The 25,923-nt window shown below is 36.0% G+C and overlaps 1 pseudogene across 1 annotated transcript in view; it reads right to left on the reverse strand.

Annotated features, from left to right (window-relative positions):
• The window catches only part of LOC143235670 (cell adhesion molecule Dscam1-like), a 79,992-nt pseudogene continuing 54,069 nt past the window's right edge, over nt 1-25,923 (reverse strand). The window contains exons 17-27 of the transcript XR_013019348.1: nt 21,109-21,179; nt 18,253-18,490; nt 17,471-17,563; nt 16,017-16,202; nt 15,025-15,321; nt 9,852-10,037; nt 8,749-8,901; nt 7,360-7,457; nt 3,891-3,969; nt 1,657-1,810; nt 1-140 (exon numbers count right to left, since the gene is read on the reverse strand). The product of XR_013019348.1 is annotated as a cell adhesion molecule Dscam1-like (transcript). The remainder of the gene's footprint in view (nt 141-1,656; nt 1,811-3,890; nt 3,970-7,359; nt 7,458-8,748; nt 8,902-9,851; nt 10,038-15,024; nt 15,322-16,016; nt 16,203-17,470; nt 17,564-18,252; nt 18,491-21,108; nt 21,180-25,923) is intronic.

The raw sequence follows: 25,923 nt of genomic DNA on the forward strand, positions 1-25,923 counted from the left end.
AAGGAAACGATGTATTTCACGGGGACGGAGGGGTGTAACTGTTCAACCTGCTCTCCATTGATAACACAATAATAATAGAACAAAGTGAACAAAAACGTAACGTTCCTTAGCAATAAACGAAGATCTTTCACTTCATATAGCTAGAAATAAAAGAAAGAGACTTTGTTAGAGCTGTTGCTGTTTGTTTGTCCACGTTTCTACTACTACTTTTTTATTTAGAGAACAACAACTAAGCAGTGTATGTAGAGTAAGCAGTGTATGCAGAGCCTTGGTATGACCCGTTAGTATTAACAAATGCTGTGAATAAATTGACCTAGAGGTCACTATATATTACCTCTTCTACGAAACTATGGATAGATGAAATGTTCGAATCTTTGTTAAAACACTTTCTGATTGATGGTTCTATACTAGTTTTATTACATTAAATTCGAACTGTAAATGTAAATGTCGTACACTCAAATGGGTACATTTGTTTTACACAGTTGAAAAAATGTATACTTTAGTGATTTATATTTCATTCCAATACTGGTAATTATGTAACAGTTCAGTATAAAAAATATCTAAGCTGATTACTCTAAGCCTAACTATACAGACTTCCCGCTGACTTTGAAGGTTATAGTGATTTGTTGACAAGGTGCTTTACGAACAGGGCGGCGCTGTGTGATACTTATAAATAATTGAAAATGGCTGAATGATGAATTAAACGATTCATTCGAGATTTCTAGTGACCTAGTTTCTACGATTTTTAATTAACCCCCAGTTCAGTGTAAAATGATATTCAACTCTTTCACTGTAAGTTTGACTATACCGTGTCTTTCTGTTGACTATCAGGTTTATAATAGCGTTCATATGATCGAGTGATTTATGAACATGGCACGAGTACTAGACAGACAAACATGTTTTACAGGGAAAGAATCACTTCGATTTAAACGGTTGATTCGTTTCAGTCGGGACAACTAGAAACCCAGTTTTTACGATTTATTGATTGGATCAAAAGAAACATGTTTGGCTTAAAGTGGTCATATATAGTAAGAAACAAAAACAACTTCACGACACGACTTTCACAATAGAGTGGAAGTTTTCAAAGATATAATTGAAAACATTTTTAAACGTTTTCGTCAACAAATAAGTATGAAATTTTAAGTCAGATAAAGCCAATGGAAAAGCAACGTAAACACCATAATTTGTTGTTGACAGAAACGTTGTTAGTAATATTCAAATTTTTATATTTTATTTATTTATTTAAGTATGTAGCCTTATTCAAAGCAAATAATAAAAAAATAACTCATTCTTTATATATCTTGTTTGAAACAAACTAAAATTGAATAATTAATTTGTATTATAAAGCATTAGTACTCATAGTATAATAGCTTTTTGACATACTGACCAAAATGACCTCTGACTTTCAGTAAATAATGAAGTTATAGCCTTCTTTCAGTGTGAAGAAAGTAAGCCTATAGTAGGGTAGAATACATAAAATGATTTCTTCGCCAGGTTGTATTAATACTGATAACTGTATTTATTTCCTAATACAAACGATTCTAAGAAATTGATTTTTATTATTTCCCAGAGTAAGTAATCGATCGATTGGGATTTTATATGTTGTAATAGTTCTAAGATCGAACGTTTACTGTTCATTTGTATATGTTCACTTACTTTCACATGCTGCTTGGCCTTTCTCCACTGGAACCTGATGGACTTGAACCAGACTGGCAGTATGGACCCGATCTTTCAGGAGAGGTCGTCTGCTGTGTGGACCTCAGTTTGACTCCTAATGGATAAAGTTTGGGTATACGGCGTGTGTACATAACTAAACGGAATTCAATGAATGTGAATTGGTATTAAACCTTTGGTCTATTTGGAGAAATATAAAACGTAACATGCTGTTTCTATCGTATGTGATATATGAAACTCAAGTCTCTCAGGAGGATCACAAAAATTCGCAGAATAAAAAACAGGAATATTAACAAAATATATGACGAATCTGTTTAAGGATTTTTTATGTGATAATAAAAGAACATATTAAACCGAAAATGCTACACGTTATTATTAATAGTTTGAGCAGTACAAACTGTACCTTTAATTAGCACATAAAAAGCAAAATTGAAGTATTTTCTTAAAACTCGCTTTCCTGTTAACAGTAGTTACGTAAACATACCTTCCTGTTAACAGTAGTTACATAAATATACCTTCCTGTTAACAGTAGCTACTTAAACACACCTTTCTGTTAACAGTGGCTAATTAAACTTACTTTCCAGTTAACAGTGTTTAATTAAAATTACCTTCCTGTTAAAGGCGGTTAATTATACTTATTTTCCTGTTAACAGTATTTACTTACCTTCCTGTTAACAGTTATTAATTAAAACTTACTTTCCTGTTAACAATGGTTAATAAAACTTACCTTCCTGTTAACAGTATTTACTTACCTTCCTGTTAACAGTTATTAATTAAAACTTACTTTCCTGTTAACAATGGTTAACAAAACTTACCTACCTGTTAACAGTGGTTAATTGAACTTACTTTCCTGTTAACAGTAGTTACTTACCTTCCTGTTAACAGTGATTACTCTTTTGATTTTTTACTTTGTTTTAAAGCATAAAGCTGCATAATGGGTTGGTTACCCATGTTCAGTCTATTGCATGGATAAAATTCTAGTTGTTAGCTGTATAAACCCACAGATTTACTGCTGAGCCACATTGATTTTATACCAGATCTATTTTCTTGTTGCTTCTTGTCTTGTCACAAATCGTTGTAAGAGAAAATAAACTGTCACATATATGTATACAGAGTGGCCCGTAAGTCCCTACCCATCCATATGTTATTATGTTATATTCAATTACGCATGTATTATACATTTGATTCCTTTTTTCAGAGAATATGATCGATGTAAGCCCATGTTGAGGAAAATGTCTCACAGAACATGGCATCGCATAATATATGCAGCGAGAATGAGGGACAACACACAGATACACTGGATACATAAGATATATGGATGGGTAGGGACTTACGGGCCACCCTGCATATATATTATAATACTAACTTTAGCACACCGTAAGGTATGTCACACAAAATTTAGCTGACACACATACACATACTATTTTAAGCTGTTAGAAAGCTGGTACATAAAGCCCGGGTTCTTCAAATACATATGTATACCTTTCTAACTTATAATCTGCTACGTAACTAAATGACACAAGTATGTTAAGTGTTAACATGAGTTGGCGGAACGTGGCAAGAACTTGTGATATTACAAAATATTCTTCACAACTTCAGCGGAAGGTGCTTTACAAGAGTGAGCCAATTCCTTAGCATTGGTAATGCTAAGCAAGGTGCTACTGGCTGGGTGTACTCCATCTGCCAACATTTTAAACATATCGAAAGAGTTCGATAGCATTACTGGCTTAGCCATAAATACAAAAAAAATATCTTACAATTTGGCATCTAAGTTTGCTGTCTGTCTTGAAAATATGACGTTATCGAAGTTACAGCTATATTGATTTCAAATTAGAACGTTTCAACTCGCTTTGATTGCAAGAATCATTATTGTAACGTAAATCAGCTCACAGCACCTAAATGTAGACAATAACAACTTTGTACGCGTGCAACCATTAAAACGCAATTCACCAGTACGCATGCGTGGCTGCTTATTTAAAGCATTAGTTTGAACTATTGTTGTTATTGAACATTTCCTAATTATTGGTTTTTATTATTTTCTCTTCTGGGCTGCGGGAGCTTTCATGGTCTCTCAGGCTGTGGAATATATATTTACAGCGAATAATTTCTGGTATTTCTGATATAGACACAAATCTTAACCATCTATATTGCTTTAATAATCATTATAAAACATTCAAAATATACGTGGAATTCGGAATGGCGTTCACTCCACTCACCCTGGTTCATTGGGGGCAAATAACACACAGGTCGAGGCGGACTCCTTTTTATCGTAGCGTAAGGACCGTCGTTCCTTGTCTAATATTAGAAACAAAAAATTGTAGGCACATTTACTGCAAAATGAAACCAAAACTACAGAAAACTCTACGCGTTTTTGTTTTACACAACCGTGGAAAAAGTCCGTTAGAAAAATCCTTGTAAGATGAGATAATGTCTGATATACCCGCTTCTGTTAAAAGATGTTGTTAGTTTCAAACAATCTAAAAAGTTGTAACTTTATTATTAATCTCCGATTATTATCAACCGTATATACTGAGTGAAAAATTGTTTGGAATTTTGTGTTTTATAAAAATGTCAGCTTTCTCACCAGAAGACAACATACGATACGTTAAAGTATTGTCACACAATGACAACTATAATTCACATTATAACTGTTACAGTTAAATCACTCCTATACGTATAATCATATACACAAGCAACACTGTAATACAGGGGTTCCCAACCTTTTGGCACTCGCGACCCCTTACCTAAAAGTTTGAAACCCATGTGACCCCCTACTTAGGGCTTACTATCAGCAGCTTAATTTTTCTTTTATTTTCTGTGAAGGAGAGGGAAAGAAACATCTAAAAAATATATTTAAAAATTCTGTAATTATTTATCAGCAAATTAAATTACATTGGTCCAACCTGAATTCACAAAAAGAACATATATTTTTTAAAATAATATTAAAATAGGTTTGAACAGCTATCCAACCCAGCTAGTGAGATGCCTGATGTTGCATTTCAGCAGCAAGCTTTGAAATTCGTGGTCGAGCGTTTGTTAGAGCCAGTCTCATGTCATCTCCAACATCCAATCTGTTCCTATTCTTTGTTTTTATATTGACAAGAGTGGAAAATCCTGCCTCACACAAGTAGGTAGAAGCAAATGGAACAAGGACACGTAAAGCTATCATGCTGACTTTGGAGTATGACTGATACATAGCGCACCAGAACTGAGTCACGGATTTCACCTTGAAGAGATCACGAGCTGAAGAGTCGTTCCTTAGATCCAGAAATTCATCTTGAATATCATCTGGGATGCTGGATACATCAAGTTCAGTACAAAATGGGTTCCTTACCAGGGCCTCCTGTTCCTGTGATAGCTCAGGGAAGTAACGCTCGACTTCCTTTTCTAGAGACTGAAGATGTTCAGTAATCTCATCCTTGAGGAACTGATCCAGTTGGATCTGAGACTCATCCGTCACTCCACAAAGTTTTTCAAACATAGCGATGTTTCCAAGATTGGTTTTCCGACGCCAGTTCTGCAGTTTGGAAACAAAGGCCCGAAGACTATCTTGCAAAAGGAGAACATGTGTTTCCCTTCCTTGAAGCTTCAAATTGAGCTTGTTCAGCTGGTCAAAAATGTCGGTTAGGTATGCAACCCTTTTATTCCATGCTTCATCTTCGAAGTGAGCTACAAGATCTTTTCTTTCTTAAGTCTCCAGGAATAGCTTTATTTCATCTTTCATTTCAAAGACACGATTAATAACGTTTCCTTTCGACAACCAACGTACTGCTGTGTAGAAGAGAAGGACTTCGTGGTCAGCATTCATGTCTTTGCTTAGTTCTTTGAATAGGCGAGTGTTGAGTGCTTGTGTCTTCACATAATTTACAATTTTGATTACAGATTCAAGCACTTCCTGCAGAGAGGCAGGGAGAGTCTTACTGGCGAGAGCATAGTGATGAATCATGCAGTGGATGCCCTTTGCTTGAGGTGCTAGCTTCTTCACTCTCTACTGAAATCCTGATTTCGATCCCAGCATAGCCGGTGCCCCATCCGTACAAACCTCACACACGTTTTCCCATTGAAGATCTTCGTCTTGAAAAAAAGTTAACTTTTTCCATGACATCATCAGCTTTTGTTGTGGTTTCAGGTGCACTGCAAAATAAGAATTCGTCTTTGATGTCACCTGAATTAATTTATCTCACGAAGACAAGCAACTGAGAACATGAACTTACATCTGTTGACTCGTCGAGCTGAAAGGAGAACAAAGGGGAACCCTTGATTTCAGTCAAAACCTGTTCCTTCACATCCATAGACATTTTAGAAATGCGCCTCTGTATAGTATTCTTTGAGAGGGATACTTGCTGCATCTTCTTTGCACTGGCTTCTCCAAGAATAAGATTTACTGCTTTCATCATGCAGGGTTTAAGAGGTGTTTCTCCAATCGTGTGAGGCTTTTTTTGTTTAGCAATTTCGAATGCAATCTCATATAAAGCTTCCACTACGGCTGCACTCTGCTGCTGAAACGACCCACTTCTATCGATTCTTTGGCACACAACACACTTTGGTTTCTCGATGCCGTCGTTGGCGATCACAGTGGTGAAGCCAATGTTGAGGTAGCATTCTGAGTATCTGCGCCGTTTAGCCATGGACACAACTCACCTCTACTGCTTACTTATCTCCTTGTTAAAATAAAATAAAAATGTTGAATAATGAATGCTTTGGCAACTGTAGATCTTACACTGACTACTTGTGGGGGTGCAGGTAGAGTAATGATGGAGTAAGTATTGGGAGGGAAGGGAGCGTGGCCAGTCGCGCGATTCGTCATCCACCAATCAGCAACGGACATGTGACTCACGTTTCGACAGCGAGCACACACACTCTTAATCACAGCTAAACAGACACACAAGCATACGTACGTGCGCGTGCACTCACATACTCGCTACTCACTAGTACACACATACATACAGTTGCAGACATATACACATTCACACAGGCACATTCACTCACAGGCACGCATACATACACCCATAATATCACCTAATGACATTGAACTAACGTAGCACACGTTTTGCTTTGCATCGAACCAAAAAAAAGTAAGAGCATGAAAATGTAATTGATGCAATAAAATTAATGTTATCCCAAGCTACTTCTAACAAGGCTACGCGACTCCCCTGCCAAGGCTTCGCGACCTCCCAGGGGGTCGCGACACACCGGTTGGGAACCCTGCTGTAATATGTTGTATTACACCTGTTTCATCATCATAATAATTCCTATTACATCTGTTTAACAATATTATAGTGAACCTGTCCCTCGCACTAATTCTCAGAAATCCTGTGTGGTTGTTTCCAGTTTGACGTCTAGATTTTCAGTCGAGTTTGATGCAAATATTCACATCTCCAAATTAAAGAGAATTCATCGCACAAACACGTAGTCTGCGAGACTTAGTTTACTTTTTTTGCGATCTAAACAACTAGGGTTTGTTTAGGATTTCATCTTCACACTATAACTCAACTTATTAATTTAATTTGAGAAAAGCTCTGCTTCTTTATTTTGAAAATAACTAAAATTCAGTATTTTTACGCGCCATTAACATGTCATAATTTTTCTGTTAACCTTAGCAGCCAGTTGCTTCTGGAAAGTTTTAACATTCTTTGCTGACATTACCAATTAAAAGAAAGATCCACCATAACTTCAGTAACTTACTGATAACATGGCTGGACAGTTCCTTTCGTCTACCACACATCGCGGGGGAGGTACAGAAGCATACGGTTCAGCATATTCATGGTTTTCATCTCTACATCCTAAACTCAAGAGATTTTAAAACGTAACATACTTTAAAAGACATAAAAATAATCGTTATTAGAGTTCTTGTATTCATAGTTAAATTTACCAAACAAAAAAGAGGTAGTTGTAATGATATTAAATACTAAGATATTCAAGTATGTAATGCAGCCTTATTAGCGTTTTAACTTACAACGGTAACACTGTGACAGACTGAAAATTGGAATTTGTTTTGTTTTGTTTAATTTCGCACAAAACTACACAAGGGTTATCTGCTCTAGCCGTCCCTAATTTAACAGTGTAAGACTAGAGGCAAGGCAGCCAGTCATCACTACACACTGCCAACTCTTGGAATACTCTTTTTACCAACGAATTATGGGATTGACCGTAACATTATAACGCCTCCACGCCTAAAAGGGCGAGCATGTTTGGTGTGACGGGAATTTGAACCCGCGACCCTCAGATTACGAATCGAGTGCCTTAACTACCTGGCCATGTCGGGCCTTGTTTATTTGAAGTTAAGCACAAAACTACATAATGGGGTATCTGTACTCTGCCCACCACGGGTATCGAAATCCGATATCTAGCATTGTGAGTCCACAGACACATCTTTGTGCTACTAGAAGTAGGAGGACCTGAACTTCAAAGTTTTGGTATTACCACATAAAATATATTAACTGTGCATCCAAACTAGCTTAGAAGTGTGATTTAAAGAAAATAAACTCTTCGTAGTATAAGATCTTTAAAACATTACGAATAAGAAAGTCGATTACATGAAACACGATTCTAAAATGGTCAGAACCCGGCATGGCCAAGTGGTTAAGGCGTTCGACCAGTAATTCGCGGGTCACGGATTCGAATCTCTGTCACACCAAACATTTTCGCCCTTTTAGCTATAGGGACGTTATAATGTGACTGTCAATTCAACTATTCATTGGTAAAAGAGTAGCCCAACAGTTGGCGGTGGGTGGTGATGACTAGCTGCCTTCTCTCTGTCTTACACTGCTAAATTAGTGACGGTTAGCGCAGATAGCCCTCGTGTAGCTTTGCGCGAAATTCAAAACAAACAAACAATTCTAGAATGTTCAAAGTCTAACAGTGAATTTTCAGCGTTTTCGAAGTTTTAAATTCCAGTTTTAAAACAAATATCTGTAGGGGATTTTCTAGACATTTGTCTGATATATTTTACTATTTACAACTACTTTAGCACTGGACAGAGAATTCCAATAGCATTTGATGAATGCTGATAATGAGTGATGAACACTAAATTAACTATACCAAGTTAGTTACTACAACTGAATTGGTACATACGAAGTCTCCCTCTAGCAGCAATAGGTGTCGGTTTTCTTGTAGGCGAGGAATAGTACGACGGCTTGTATGTTTGCTCCATTTCTTTCGGAGGCTTTTGGGGAAACTCTGTCATACCGACATTTTCAACCTGTCTACCCTTGCGTGGTTGGCTTTCTGACAAAAGAACACAAAATTTGTTTGAAAAACAAATTTATGCAAAAAGTTAATTTTTAATAGAAAAATAAAAATGCATAACTAAGGCGGGAATAGTTAATCGTGAATACACACGTGCAGTATTTATTCAGTTTTAAAATGGCAAAAAATACACGAACAACTATTCGTTTTAACGAGTACTTGTTAAGAAGGCTTAATCGAATTGCAAATAAAAAAGTCACTGACGTGAATATTCAGGTAAACAATGAAGTAAATACGAATTAATTTTTATCAGATCGATTTCATGTTATGGCAACATCTTTATAACTGGTAGAATAATTTGGTATTTCAGTTCTTAAGAATTTATTGTACCATCTACAAAATATTATCATTGCTATTAAACCAATATTGCAGCTAGAAACTTCCACTTTCGTTCATTCGATATTTTTATTACAAAGTTCAAAAAATATTTTCAAATTTATTGTATTAAATACGTGCAACCAGTTGATCAATTACTCCCTATTTCAGTTTTCAGAATAGTTCGTGAGGATTAGATAGCTCTGATATTACAATAAAAACACACGTAAGATGTCATAAACATAATACCACAATATTTATATTACACCAAATGTGTTTTTCTTTTTTGGATGTTTGTATTCGGAAATTAATTTAGTTATGTGTATCATGGTAAACATTCTGTGATGCTCCTTAGTAGGTTAATGTATTTTTTATTTATTCATTACAAGCGTCCAGTGCTCGAAAATGAGAGGGCGTTGAGGTTCCTCAAGGGCTCAATTAATTTATTAGCCTTGTTAAAGTATCTGTAAATTGAATGTAAAATCTCAGTTTAATTACAAAACTACCCGTCAAGAAAATTCTTTCGGTAGTTTTCTTTAGGTTACTCAGGACAATGCAGTAAATGATAAAAACCGATTAAATACGGGATTACAAGAAACTGTATGGTTGATTACCTGCACTGCTTTCACCGTTACTGCCATCTGACTGTTTTCTGAGACACACCAAAACAGCTGTGGTGACCACAAGAAGCACAATGATGGAGAACACAACCGGTAAGATAACAGTCAAGTTCCGATAGAACGGTAAGGACGTGTTCCTACTCTCCGGTCGTCTTACTGGTGGTGGCGTAAATACGGAAGCTTGGTATAGAAAATCAAGTACACTTTAGTGCTGTAGTAAACATGAATGTAAGGTTAAATACACTTTAGTACTGTAGTAAACATGTATGTAAGGTTAAATACACTTTAGTACTGTAGTAAACATGAATGTAAGGTTCAATACACTTTAGTACTGTAGTAAACATGTATGTAAGGTTAAATACACTTTAGTACTGTAGTAAACATGAATGTAAGGTTCAATACACTTTAGTACTGTAGTAAACATGAATGTAAGGTTAAATACACTTTAGTACTGTAGTAAACATGAATGTAAGGTTAAATACACTTTAGTACTGTAGTAAACATGAATGTAAGGTTAAATACACTTTAGTACAGTAGTAAACATGAATGTAAGGTTAAATACACTTTAGTACTGTAGTAAACATGTATGTAAGGTTAAATACACTTTAGTACTGTAGTAAACATGAATGTAAGGTTAAATACACTTTAGTACTGTAGTAAACATGAATGTAAGGTTAAATACACTTTAGTACTGTAGTAAACATGAATGTAAGGTTAAATACACTTTAGTACTGTAGTAAACATGAATGTCAGGTTAAATACACTTTAGTACTGCAGTAAACTTTAATGTAAGGTTAAACACACTTTAGTACTGCAGTAAACTTTAATGTAAGGTTAAACACACTTTAGTACTGCAGTAAACTTGAATGTCAGGTTAAATACACTTTAGTACTGTAGTAAACATGAATGCAAGGTTAAATGCACTTTAGTATTTTACTAAACATGAATGTAAGGTTAAATACACTCTAATACTGTAGTAAACATGAATGTAAAGTTAAATACACTTTATTACTGCTGAAAGAATAGCATATTCGGTAATTATGATTCGAACCCACAAATTGCCAAACCCAGTAATAATAGCTATATCTAACATATTCTTATATTTACAGTCACATACATTCACAAATGTATTTATATGTTATTTTAAAGAAACGTGAGCTATATAAAAATAAGGCATAAGGGAAAGAGTTTGATTCCCTCTGACGATGAACACCAGTTCCAAACAGATTAAGTTAACAATAAGACGTTGGGAACTGAGTCGTGGGGGCGTTATAATGTGATGGTCAATCCCACTATTAGTTGGTAAAAGGACAACCAAAGAGTTGGCATAGTGTAGTGATTACTATCTGCCTTCCCTTTTGTTTGCCAGTTCGAAACCCTGTCACACCAAACATACTTGCTCTTTCAGCTGTGGGGGTGTTATAATGTGACGGTCAATCCAACTATTCGTTGGTAAAAGAGTAGCCCAAAAGCTGCCTTTCATCTCGTCTTACATTCCTAAATTAGGTACATCTAGCGCAGATAGCTCTCGTGTAACTTTGCTCGAAATTCAAAATAAACCAAACCGTTTAGTCTTACACTGCTAAATTAGGAACACTTAGCTAAGGTAGCTTTGCGCAAACTTCCAAACAAACAAACCGATTAAGTTAGTAATAAGACCTATATGTGACTGAGCTTGATTTATTGTAGTGGTAAGCCAGTACCAGGCCGAGTAATCTAACAATTGCACAATATAAATTCATGCACGAGTACTTTTAATACGAACTACAACATAGCTGAAGAGCTTTGAATTAAATTAAAGAGAGGTAATAATTATACCAAGACATGGATGAATAATAATCACCATGAAATAGAAAGAGAAAAGCTAAACATTTGTTTTAAGTATAATAAAGTTTAAAACAGGCTTCTTTGTGATTTAGATTGACTGATATTTACCACCAACTATGAGTTATAATGTAGCCTTGAACTTCCACCTTTTATACATAAGCGGGCTCCAACTTGATAGCGTGACTGAAGGAGAGGGTCTTGACGAATTTTTGGTTAAATCAAGTAAGCCGTTAAGTTACAAATCTGTTAATAGTGGTAAAGTTAATATAATTTAGAATGTATTTGTAGACATCGATTACATGTCAAAAGTAATGATTATCTGTTTACACTGCTCACTAATTACGACATTTCTCAAAGTACTCTACAGACTTTTGGTCTCTATATCCAAGAATTGTAATGATTATCTGTTTACACTGCTCACTAATTACGACATTTTTCAAAGTGCTCTACAGACTTTTGGTCTCCTTATTCAAGAATTGTAATGATTATCTGTTTATACTGCTCACTAATTACGATATTTTTGAAAGTACTCTACAGACTTTTGGTCTCCTTATTCAAGAATTGTAATGATTATCTGTTTATACTGCTCACTAATTACGACATTTTTGAAAGTACTCTACAGACTTTTGGTCTCCTTATCCAAGAACTGATAATTTCTTATTGGATGGAGTTCAAAGACTACTAATGTGATTGTAGGTATGGAAGGGTTATTTATTTCACAAGGACGTGTTAAGATTTCTAGACGTATTTTCTCTTGAGAAAAGAACGGTAAGAGCTAATATTCTACGAGTTTGGAAGATCATCCGGGAGATTCATATAATTAAGGCTGCTGATTTCATTGTATTATACTCTGAATACCAATAGAACAAACTGGCATAAGTTTACAAGCTGTAAAAATTATGTTTTATTCTAGTTTGGGCAGTTTTATTTCAGTAAAGGGGCGATTGATTTATGGGATGGTTGTTGTTACCACTTGTGAAGACTAGCACTTTGTAGGAGTTTATATGATTTCCCGAACTGTAAAGATTGATACGTAATGACAACCTTGTAGAACCAAATAGTCCTTAGTGAGTTATGTTCTCAGCTTGTCGTTAGATAGGCAAGAACTCAATCAGTTAAGACAAGAATTAATGAAGTTGAACTTTCTTTTAAAGAAGTACTGGTTGTAATACAGGCTTAAAGGAAAAGAAGATTTTTACAGAAACTGTACCGTTTTTCTCTCTACAACGAAAGCTCCTTAAAATGTAATGACAGCACTTGCGCATTGCAAATCATCAATGTGACAATGTGTGCTGCCATTTGTACAATTGGCACTGGATGTAATTAGAGAAAATGGAGATTTGAAACAGTTATTGTAGCTTCTTTTGGCTGCCTATTTTGGGAGTGAATGGATATGCACTGCTGGCCAAAAGTTTAAGGCCAATGAAAACATAAAGAAAAAATATGCATTTTGCGTTGTTAGACACAACCACTTATTTGAGTAAAGCTCCGAAAGAAGAAAATAAGAAAAGGGAAAATAAAATTAAAAACTTTTTAGCATTTAATAGGGAAAATGTGAACACTATGAAATTAGCCTAAATTAGTCAAAAGTTTAAGACCATACTGAAACGAAGCATTAATCGGTAAACACATAACGAAATTTAGTCATTTGTGTTCAAGTATTAGCGTTGTCAACATCTCCCACTGACATCTCCTGTGTTACATTGAGTAAAAACATGGCAAAGGCAAAAGAGTTGACAGAGTTTGAACGTGGCAGAATTGTCGAGCTGCAAAAGCAAGGTCTCTCTCAACGTGCCATCGCTGGTGAGATTGAGCGTAGTAAATCTACTGTTGCATATTTCTTAAAAGGCCCTGAGGAATACGGAAGCAGAATTTCAAGTGGTCGGCCCAAGAAATTTTCGTCGGTGTTGAGCAGGAGGATTCGACGGGTTGTCCGGCAAGACACCAGCCGATCGTCGAACCAGATTAAGGCTCTTACGGACGCAGAATGCAGCTCAAAAACAATAAGACGGAATCTACGAGAGAAAGGCTTTAAAAACCGTAAACGTCTTCAAAGGCTACGCCTCCTTCCATATCACGAAATAGCTCGGTTAAACTTTGCTGATAAGCACCAAACATGGGACGTAGAAAAGTGGAAGAAGGTTGTGTTCTCTGATGAGAAAAAATTTAACCTGGATGGTCCAGATGGCTTCCAACGTTACTGGCACGATAAGGATATCCCGCCGGAGACATTTTCTACCCGACACAGTGGAGGAGTTTCCATCATGATCTGGGGTGCTTTCTCCTTCCATGGAACAATGGAGCTTCAGGTTATACAGGAGCGTCAAACAGCAGCTGGCTACATTGGCATGTTGGAGATAGCATCCTTATTGACTGAAAGCCCCCCTCACATGTGTGCAAATGACTGGATCTTTCAGCAGGACAACGTTGCAATCCACAATGCCCACAGGACAAAGGACTTTTTCATGGCGAATAACGTGATTCTTTTGGATCATCCAGCGTGTTCGCCCGAATTGAATCCTATTGAAAATGTTTGGGAGTAGATGGCAAGAGAAGTTTATAGAAACGGACGTCATTCCAAACAGTGCATGATCTTCGTGAAGTCATCTTCACCACTTGGAATAAAATTCCAGCCAGTCAGCCTTCTGCAAACGCTTATATCGACCATGCCAAAGCAAATGTTTGCAGTTATTCGCAATGACGGCCGTGCAACTCACTACTGAGACCTCTTGTTGGACATTTCCTATCCTGTTTAGGACTTCTTTTTGGTATGGTCTTAAACTTTTGATCAGCTAGTATTAAAGGCTAATTTCATAGTGTTCACATTTTCCCTATTAAATGCTAAAAGGTTTTTTTATATTTTCTTTTTTCTTATTGTCATCTCTCGAAGCTCTACTCAAATAAGTGGTTGAGTCTAACAAAGCAAAATTCATATTTTTTCTTTATGTTCATTGGCCTTAAGATTTTGGCCAGCAGTGTATATTTTATGTAGACAGCAGTCATAACTTCTCCCATGTTAGGCCCGAGCATGGCCAGGTGGTTAAGGAACTGGACTTCGTAATATGAGGGTCGCAGGCTCGAATCCCCATCGAACCAAATATGCTCGCACTTTTAGCCGTGAGTGCATTATAATGTTCGGTCAATCCCGTTATTGTTTGGTAAAAAGGTAACACAAATATTGACGATGGATGGTGATGACTAGCTGCCTTCCCTCTAGTCATACAGTGCTAAATTGGGACGTAGACAGCCCCAGAGTATCTTTGCGTGAACTTCAAAACAAACCAATGTTCCATGTCTTGTAAGTGAGTACAATATGAAGTTTTGATGAAGCCTCTCTTACCGGACAAGGTTTTGTTTAATGTCTGGAACATATATTCAGCTTCCGTTGTTCCTGCTTCGTTGTACGCATTTACTAAGAGACTATAGTCCCGACCAGGCGTCAAGTGGCCTATTTTCAAGTGCTTTTGCAGCGCCATCACGCGGGACGCTACGGTGTTCCAGACGTGTTGAAATGTAGGTCGATAACGAACAGAGAAGTACTGTATCGGACATCCCCCATCATCCCATGAACCTAAGTTCATGTTTACAGAAGTCGAATTTACTGTCAAAAACGTTCTTTTATGAGGAGAGACGGGAGCTGGAAACAGATTAAGACAGAAAATGTTAAAAACGGCAGCTAATCTTCTGCAGGAAATAAATAATGAAAATAAATATTGAAGAGCAGTGAGTGCATTATTACATTACAACATTACAGAAAAATAAAATATAGTTATTTTGAAATTGTAGCAAGAAGACTCAGTTTTGTAGTCTTGAATCAGATAATAAACTTTTAAGCATCAGTTAACAGCTAGAAAACTTCTTACAAGAAATAATAATGAGAAAAACCTATTAACTGGGGACTACTTGACGTATATCATGTAATTGTTAAAGTTAGCACTTCCATATGATGATAGTGAAGACAGTTATATTTATTATGAAAAATGGATAATTAATCTTGAATATTCTAACTATAAACACTTCAAAAACACCTAAATAGCTCACAGTATAAATATTTCTATTTATCAGTCACGATTATACACGCAAAGGATTATATTTCTCGTATTTGCATTAAAAAACACGTTGAGAACAAAAGACTCTTATCACTATTTCTTACTGTCTTTTAAATATAAACTTCAACGGATGATTAAAAAATCAATTTACGGAGAATGAAACAACGGAAAATTATTTCAAATTAAAAATCACGTCTATTATAATGTTTAAACTCTGTATTTTAAGTACTGAAACAAACTGATAAGTATAGTGCTGTCATCTAGTATCTGAAATTCTAGTTACCTCCTCCTTTGGTTCGACCTATAACAGTGGCACTGGGCTCCCCTGTTCCCAAACTGTTCGAGGCAGTCATATAGAGTCTATATCGAGTGCCACACTGAAGACCTTTTAAAGTATAGTTGTTTGCAGTTGTAGATAACGTTTCTTTTATCCATTCTTTTCCCTCTGCTTTATAATGAAGAATATAATCTAGGAAATAAACAAAATTGGTGTCTGGGTTCAAGAAAAACTCAAATACACAGGAACTGTGCTGTTCTAAAGAAGTAAGCCTTGCAGTCTGAAATCATTTTAACAATATGGAATGTCTGACAATTTTAAAGTTTAGGAGCATGTGTGTTACCTCCAGTTATTTCACCAAATTTGATATGTTATGGCTCACATTACACCAAACATGCTCGCCATTTCAGCCATGGGGGCATTATAATGTTACAGTCAATTCCACTATTCTTTGGTAAAAGAGTAGCCCAAAAGTAGAGGGTGGGTGGTGATGACTAGCTGCCTTCCCTCTAATCTTACACTGCTAAATTAGGGACGGCTGGCGCAGATTGCTCTCGTGTAGTTTTGCGCGAAATTAAAAAACAAACAAACAAATATTACGCTCCTTGTAATATACAGTTATTCCACCAAATTTAATAAATTAAAGTAACTGATTCATGATAAATGTTTTTTGAGCAAAGTTTAAATTATACGTATAATCTAAATACATTGCACTATAACGTATAAAAATATTGAAGCTAAAAACGATTATTTCAAAATTACACAATTTTTTCCCGAGAATAATGTTAATATTTAAAACATTTACAGTCCTTTGGTGATTTTTCCCACTACATGTTTACTGGGTCATTTAAATAGAATTGCTCACACAAGAGGTCGCCGCATTCTCTATTTATTTGTTGCGAAAGGTTTGTCTTGAATTTCGTGCAAAGCTGCTAGAGGGCTATCTGCACTAGCCGTCCCTAATTTAGCAGTGTAACACTAGAGAGAAGGCAGCTAGACATCACCACCCACCGCCAACATTTAGGCTACTTTTTTACCGACGAATAATGGGACGGTCAATCCCACTATTGAGAATCGAGTGCCTTAATCACCTGGCCATGCCGGGCCGTCGCTAAGGGTAAACATAGACAACGGACAATCCGTAATCTGTCCGTCGATGGTATCAAGACACGATTTTCAGCGGTAGATGCTCTCAGATTTTCCATGAAACAACTGTGTGACACCTTTATTGGCAAGTCGTTGTAAATGCAAGCAAATGAGTCCAAAAGTAACAAAACAATAACAACAACAACAAACGAAAAAACAAGCAAATATTTTTTTTTAAATAAGTATAGTTTCATATTGTATTCTTTCCACGAAATGTTATTTATCCAACGTTCTTTGTGCGAAGTGATTTATCCACCCGTCTATGTGCACGTATTTTCTACTTATTTATCTGTCAGTTACTTTCACCTACTTACCTTTAGACACGACGTTTTCGTTCTTTTCCCATTCAATAGAGATTGAAGATGACGTAGATGAAACCACAATTAATCCAGGAGAAGTAGGAGGGGCTAAGACGTATAATAAAGCGTATGTTTTAAGGAGACACTGTTTATTTCTTTGGTTTATTTGTTGTTTTTTTAGTATTAAAACAATAATTATATTTAAACTGAAAATAAAAATGTAAAAATATTTGTCGACGACAAAGAAAGAAATGATTACGTGAGTGAAACATAAGTAAATTTAAATAAAGATAAACCTAAAAAGTTAAATTACTTATGTAACATATTATTTATAATATATACGTATATTAACAATATATTACATTTCATTTTATACTCTTAAGGGGGAAGTGGGCTAAAAATGAAAGAATAAGACATTTACAATAGTTAGGCTAAACAAAAGTAAAATACATACAGATGTCGCTGATGTGTTTCGTATTGCTGTACTTTTCCAGTTGTATTGGTGTTTTTAAAATATTAGAATTCGCCATGGTTTATTCTTTCTTGGTCACAATACTATTTAATTTTGGCGTTGACCTCTCGTGTGTTTTATATTAATTAATATTTTTTTTACAGTCGGTGTGGATGGCTCTGACAACAACCATAAAGAGTGAGCATATTCAGCGAAGGTCGGGTTTCGAACCCGCGATACACTGACTGCAAGTTGAGAGTTTAATCATCAAGCCTCTACTGTTGACAAACTTTCATTTATTTCGTATTATGGTTGGATCTAGCACAACTGTATGTAAGAAACTTACATGATTCTAGGGTTTTAGCCTGGATTTCATCAGATCTAGGTCCGGGTCCTGCGTTATTGTAAGCTTGCACCATGACAAGGTAAGAGGTTAGACGTTTCAGGTTCGTTAGGTAGCTGGTGATTTCTCCGTTTCCGGGAGATTCGACGTTTTTATATTGGAATGGCTCTTGGCTGTCCTTCTGTTTGTAACCTACGTAATAACCCAGCAGTTTACCATGAAGTAGATCTCCCCGTGGGGGCTGAAATGATAAAATAATACATAGGAATTAATAATAAAAAAAATTAGAGTGGCCAACATTCGCGGGCTAATGCAAAGTGTCTCCACCACATAATCTCAACATGGCTAGTTCTTACACCTTTTCTTAAAATTAGCTTCAAATGTAATGATATTTCAACTTCTACATTATATTGGGCTTTAGCTAGATTCAAGTTGTTGTTTTTTGAGGTTATATACATATACGTCTAGAAAGGGCGAGCTCTATGACATGAAAAACTTAGATGATTTCCTATAGCGTTCCACAAATACAGGAAATGCAATATTCTTTAGGTTGTCCCACTGTAACAAGATAATCATAACTTCTTCAACGACTACCATTCAACAAACCAACTAAAATCAACTTACACCATATTACTATCTCTACTCATTTGCATGAAAAATAAAATGCTGTATAATCGAGTGCCTTGGAAAGGTGAGACCTTATTTCCGCCTTCTACCCCTGAAGAAAAAAAAGGTCCACTTTCCGACATCAATGCGGATTAAGGCGTTCTCTTTTTCATTGCTTTGTTCATGTAATCCTCATACTTTTCATTACTTTAGAACGATAAAATCGTATAACAGGGTTATTATGGTTACCATCAAATCTAAACTGTCAGTTCAGTGAAGGAATTCACGTGTGTTTGTCCATCGTTCTTCATGTCTCTACGTGTAGAGTCTTGACTCTTTCTACCAGCATATGTCATCAAAGTTAATATTAACTCCTCTTCTGGTAGAGTCTTGACTCCTTCTACCAGCATAAGTCATCAAAGTTAATATTAACTCCTCTTCTGGCAGAGTCTTGACTCCTCCAACCAGCATATGTCATCAAAGATAATCTTCATTCCTCTGCAGAAGGATCCAGTAGAATGTTTTGTGGTCAGTGAGTGAAACAGGATCCAGTAGAATATTGCGTGACCAGTGAGTGATAAAGGATCCAGTAGAATATTGTGTGACCAGTGAGTGAAACAGAATCCAATAGAATATTGTGTGATCAGTCAGTGAAGAATGATCCAGTAGAATATTGTGCGACTAGTCTGTGATGTAGGATCCAGTAGAATATTGTGTGACCAGTGAGTGAAAAAGAATCAAGTAAAATATTGTGTGACCAGTAGAGTGAAACAGGATCCATTAGAATATTGTGTGACCGGTCAGTGAGGAAGGATCCAGTAGAATATTGTGTGACCAATACCTTAATCACCTGGTCATGCTAGGCCCAGTGCAAATAAACCTTGTGCAGCTGTGGATGAATATTTTAGACAAACAAAAATAAATGAACAAAAAATATGGCGTAATTCATTCTTTTGTATCTCAAAAGGCTTGTTTGTATTAACACTTTTACTAATAAAGGAGAGAACAATGTTTCGACTTTCCTAGGCCATCTTTAAGTTAACATAGAGAGCGTGCAACTGACCGTTGCTTGGCACATATTTTAGGGACGAGAGTATAAGCGGCTACGCCCCCTACAATCCCGTATACCACTTCTAATTTCTTAGGTTTTATTTTAATATTTCCTTTGTCACAATCTTATAAATGGTAAATACAGTACAAAGTTTCAACTGTAATTTTTAAGCTGGTATTTTTGTTGCGAAGTCATACTAGAGAAATTTAGTTTTCTACAAGAAACTACTTTTCAACTTTCAATTTTAGAAATTTATTATCTCACTACGAATTCAGTAAAGAGTGGAATACATTATGTTAAAGCGGTTTTGAATATTCATATCAACAAGTCACATGACAATCACAGCCGATATAATAGTGTATTAAAATGGCATTTGGATATTGTTTCGTGTTGCTTAGGTAGCGTGAAGTCACCAAAAACCAATTGTTTTTGGAAAAGTTATGTAACACTGCTCCAGACGCAAGATATTCATACACTAAGATGATAAAGATGTATTCAGATTTACGCTTTAGAAATGTCAAGAGAGGCATATACCATTTGTTACTTTATATTTAGTGTTATTTAAAAGCAAAAGAATATGGATTAACTTTGGAAACCAGGATCGATCAGAAAAAAGACTTGAAATAAGTCATACTTCATCAGCGGTAAGCAAAGTGCAGCATCTTCTAACAGCTAAGAATTCACGAACACAAAATTCAGTAGAAAATGTATTTACATGTCACAGACAGCAGTATACAGCAGAATAAAGAAAAATCTCTCTCTGGAAAAATAACACAAATGACATCTGCACTTGTTGCTTCTGCAGCATATTCTTTCAATTGATCATGCCTTAAGCAAGTGGAAAATGAAATGGCAGTTAATATTATTATGTACAAAGACATACTGATCAAGTCTCCAGACTGTTGAAACTATTGTTAGGAAAGCGTCGTCCTCCTACACTACATGGATTATGGAAAGCAAATATGGGGTGTGGTGTGCTTTGGCCATCATAGAAATCTTTTCCAACGGAAATTACGCTGCAAGACCATTGTCAAGAAGCAGATAGAGTATGACTGGATGAGGCAAACTGGACCGTAGCAATGTGATGACGCTCCAAATGAGTTTTCATATAACGTATTCAATCTTTGTTTCCTTTAGTTCTCGTCATTACATTGAGTTAATTTTTGTTTAATTAAAAAAAGAAGTAATTCAACTGACAATACCTTCCAGGTGACTTTTAATGATGTGGCTCCAGTGGCTTCAACACTAACATCCATTGGGGGACCACCAGGAACTATCAATAGATAATAAACACATATTAGATTCAGCGAAATGCCTGCGAACTTATAACGCTAGAAACTGCGTTTTGATACCCGTGACAGGCACAGCAGACACGGACCATTGTGCAGCTTTGAGTATAACCACAAACAAATAAAAACCACAAGAAGTTTCCATAGAGAAGAACTTTTAAACACTTTAAAAGACGCATTTGTTAAATGGTGTATTCACCAGATTATTTGTATAAGTCAACAAATGTTGATTATACTGTTTCAAATATGAGTAAGAAAAACAATGTAAATATATTACCATACACTTTGTAGTTAATCCAAACGAGCAGTTTAATTAAATCTCTGGACACTTCTTTACCTCGAGCGTTGTAACAAAACATTAAACTTGCCTAAGTTGGAGGATATTGTACAGTTACAATCCATATTTACTTGTTGCTATTAAGTAGGAAGATACTATATAGTTACAATCTATATTTACTTATTGCTATTAAGTAGGAAGATACTATATCGTTACAATCTATATTTACTTGTTGCTATTAAGTAGGAAGATACTATATAGTTACAATCTATATTTATTTGCTGTGTTTAAGTATGTGTGTGAGAGGATACTAGAGAGTTAAAATTCATATTTACTTCTTGTTATTAAATATGTGTGGGTGTGGAGGGGAGGATACTATATAGTTACAATACATATTTATTTGTTGTTATTAAGTAGGTGTGTTGGGGACGATACTATATAGTTACAATCCATATCTCGTTATTGATATGAAGTGGGTCTGTGCGGGAAGATGCTATATAGTTACAATACATATTTATTTGTTGTTTTTAAGTATGTGTGTGTGAGAAGATACTATATAGTTACAATCCATATCTCGTTATTTTTATGAAGTGGATCTGTGCGGGAAGATGCTATATAGTTACAATACATATTTATTTGTTGTTTTTAAGTATGTGTGTGTGGGAAGATACTATATAGTTACAATCCATATTTCCTTGTTATTAAATGGGTATATGTGGGAAGATGCTACAGAGTTACAATCCATATTTACTTGTTAATAAGTGTATGTGTGGGGGAGGATACTCTGTATAGTTACAATCCGTATCTTTTGTTGTTTTTCATTCGGTGTGTTTGTGAAGGGGCAACGAAGAGTCACAATATTAAGGGTCCCCTGAGGGGAAACATTAAGTCACAATGTTTCCTTTTTGTTGCTATGGCTTTTTGGAAGTGTGTGTTGTTCCTGAGTTTGTTCTTAAATCTGCTGCTATATGGGATTGGTAGTTCGTCCTATGCTTGTTATGTTTGTTTGCAATTTAATCACAAAGCTACACAATGGGCCATCTGTGCTCTGCCCACCACGGATATTGAAACCAAGTATCTAGCGTTGTAAGTTCGCAGACATACTGCTGTGCCATTGGGGGGAGGGGTGTTTTTCTAAAGTAAATAGTTATAAAAACGAATCATCTAGAAAACTACAGTCTAAGCGATTTTAAAGCTACTAATCATTTTGGAGGGTCTTTCCCCTGTGAGAATTCACTTGCCCTCAGTGATAGAATCACTTGTAAACATTCAGTTCAGTTCGACACATAAAATCGGTTGCAAACAAGGAAATATTAATGTTTTACAACTCTGAAGTAAAATATTCAAATGTCACCCTAAATGTCATGCTAAATAACGGCAATATTTAGCATGTCACCCTAAGTGGCACGAAATAACGGCAATATTTAGCTTTTAAGGTTAGTTGGTGAAAGAAATCTGAATATTTAATTTCATTTTACATATTTTGACGGGACGGAAAATCAACAAGTAGTTAACCTGAAGAAGGCCCTCCAGTGGCTCAGCGGTATATCTGCGAACTTACAATGCTAGAAACCGGGTATGGATACCCGTGGTGGGCAGAGCACAGATAGCCCATTGTGTAGCTTTATGCCTAATTCAAAACAACAGCCCGAAGAATCTTTTTTTTTCTCTTAAACTTAAGATTTGTGAATTACTATAGTAAAGCTATTAGTCATTTTTCTTATGTCTTGAAAACATTAGTGACTATAAAACTACAATGATTAGCTTGCAATCACCAACTAACATTTCTGGTTTAAAAAAAAAAAAAGTAAATATTGAACCATACCAACCAGGTCACGTGCAGTTTATAACACAGTTAAAATGAAATAGTGGACAGGAATATTTAAGTACATGGAGATTGTGAGCATACTAGAAAACTGAAGTAGTTGTGGAGAGCTATGTATATTTATTTGAATGATATGTAAATTTATACAGAGTCACTAAAAATGAATGGAATCTCAGTGAAAGCGAGGACTAATTATAGAGGTCGCTGGGACCGAAAAAACATTGTTGAAACTGTGCACGTTCTGCAGTTTCATTACTTTAATTGCGTTGTTATATTTAAAGAAATTTTATGGTCGGCACGCGCCGAGAAAGTATCACGTGAACATGTCAATTATATCATAACAACACTGACCCTAAAATAAATGGAAATAAAAGTGATACAACGAATAAAATAAACTCTATTTGAAAAACGTAGTTTCAATAATGTTGAAAATAAAGTAAAAGCCTGGGAATTTTAACGCTATTCTTCATTTTTTAACGGCATAAACAGAAATATCTTAAAATTATAAGCAACAGTTACATCAATTCACCCCAAGTCAAACGATTTAGAAGGATAAAAATTAATAAATTACCAACGTTGTAAGACATTATTACCAAGTGTTGCAAGTCAATTGGCGGAGTATATAATTTCAGAAAACTGGATTTAATAAAATTTTTATCCAAAAAACTGGATAAAATCGATGGAATTAAACGCGAACGCATTATTTGTGGCTGACATGCTGGACTGTGAATCCATTTAAGGTTGTTTGTTACATCCAGTAATTTTCGTAATTAAGGTTGTTATATTTATATTTATTTATTTATTTTTGGTATATTTTCATTTTGCCTTCTCTCCCCCCAGTGGTACAACGGTATGTTTGTATCGCCGTCGCACCAAACATGCTCGCCCTTTCAATCCGTGGGGGCAGTATAATGTGACGGTCAATCCCACTATTCGTTGGTAAAAGAGTAGCCCAAGAGTTGTCGGTGGGTGATGTGACTAGCTGCCTTCTCTTTAGTCGTACACTGCTAAATTAGGGACGGCTAGCGCAGATAGCTCTCGTGCAGCTTTGCGCGAAAAACAAACAACAAACAAAAAGTACTCTCTCTTTGGGTAATTCTAATTTCAGTTCCCTTTGTTTTGTGTCACTCGACAACATTATTAAAAGCACGTTTTCATGTTTACATATTTTAACGTCTAATTAATTTATCGTCCATATTAGTATTTTGTTTATTTACTTAGTTTATTTATTTTGCAAATTATGTTTACGTGTCATTACTTTAATTTTTCTTTCCTTTCCTTATTTTATAACGACCCATTAAAGTCAGAGGTGCTCAACGCACAGTTGATACCTAGGGATGCTATAATGTTATAATAAATCTCATTTTCGTTGGTGAAAAAGCAATCAAACAATGTGCGGTGGGTTCCATTAATTAACGAATGGCGCGAATAGCTCTCTAGTACTTTTACGCGAAATTGAACAAACTATATATACACTGTTGGCCAAACTCTTAAGGTCAAAGAACATTAAAAAAAATATGCATTTTGCCTTGTTAGACTCAACCACTTATTTGAGTAGAGCTTCGAAAGATGAAAATTATTAAAGGGAAAAAATCCTTTTTAGCATTTAATAGAGAAAATGTGAACACTATGAATTTAGCCTAAATACTAGCTGTTCAAAAGTTTAAGACCATACCAAAAAAAAGTCCTAAACAAGGTAGGAAATGCTCAACAAGAGGTCTCAGTAGTGAGTTGCACGGCCGTCATTGCGAATAACTGAAAACATTCACTTTGGCATGGTCGATATAAGCGTTTGCAGAAGGCTGGCTGGAATGTTATTCCAAGTGATGAAGATGGCTTCTCGAAGGTCATGCACTGTTTGGAATTGACGTTCATTTCTATAGACTTCCCTTGCCATCTACCATCAAACATTTTCAATGGGGTTCAGTTCAGGCAAACACGCAGGATAGTCCAAAATAATCACGTTATTTGCCATGAAAAGTCCTTTGTCCTGCGAGCATTGTGGATTGCAGCGTTGTCCTGCTAAATGATCCAGTCATTTCCACACAAATGAGGGCCTTCAGTCAATAAGGATGCTCTCTCCAACATGCCAATGTAGCCAGCTGCTATTTGACGTCCCTGTATAACCTGAAGCTCCATTGTTCCATGGAAGGAGAAAGCACCCCAGATCATGATGGAACCTCCTCCACTGAGTCGTGTAAAAAATGTCTCTGGGGGATATCCTTATCGTGCCAGTAACGTTGGAAGCCATCTGGACCATCCAGGTTAAATTTTTTCTCATCAGAGAACACAACCTTCTTCCACTTTTCTACGTCCCATGTTTGGTGCTTATCAGCAAAGTTTAACCGAGCTGTTTCGTGATGTGGAAGGAGGCGTGGCCTTTGAAGACGTTTACGGTTTTAAAAGCCTTCCTCTCGTAGATGCCGTCTTATTGTTCTTGAGCTGCATTCTGCGTCCGTAAGAGCCTTAATCTGGTTCGACGATCGGCTGGTGTCTTTCCGGACAACGCGTCAAATCCTTCTGCTCAACGCCGGCGAAATTTTCTTGGGCCGACCACTTGAAATTCTCGTTCCGTATTTCTCAAGGTCATTTAAGAAATTTGCAACAGCAGTTTTACTACGTCCAA

Source organism: Tachypleus tridentatus, chromosome 12 (genome assembly GCF_004210375.1).
Source record: "Tachypleus tridentatus isolate NWPU-2018 chromosome 12, ASM421037v1, whole genome shotgun sequence".
In the NCBI taxonomy this organism is placed as follows: domain Eukaryota; kingdom Metazoa; phylum Arthropoda; class Merostomata; order Xiphosura; family Limulidae; genus Tachypleus; species Tachypleus tridentatus.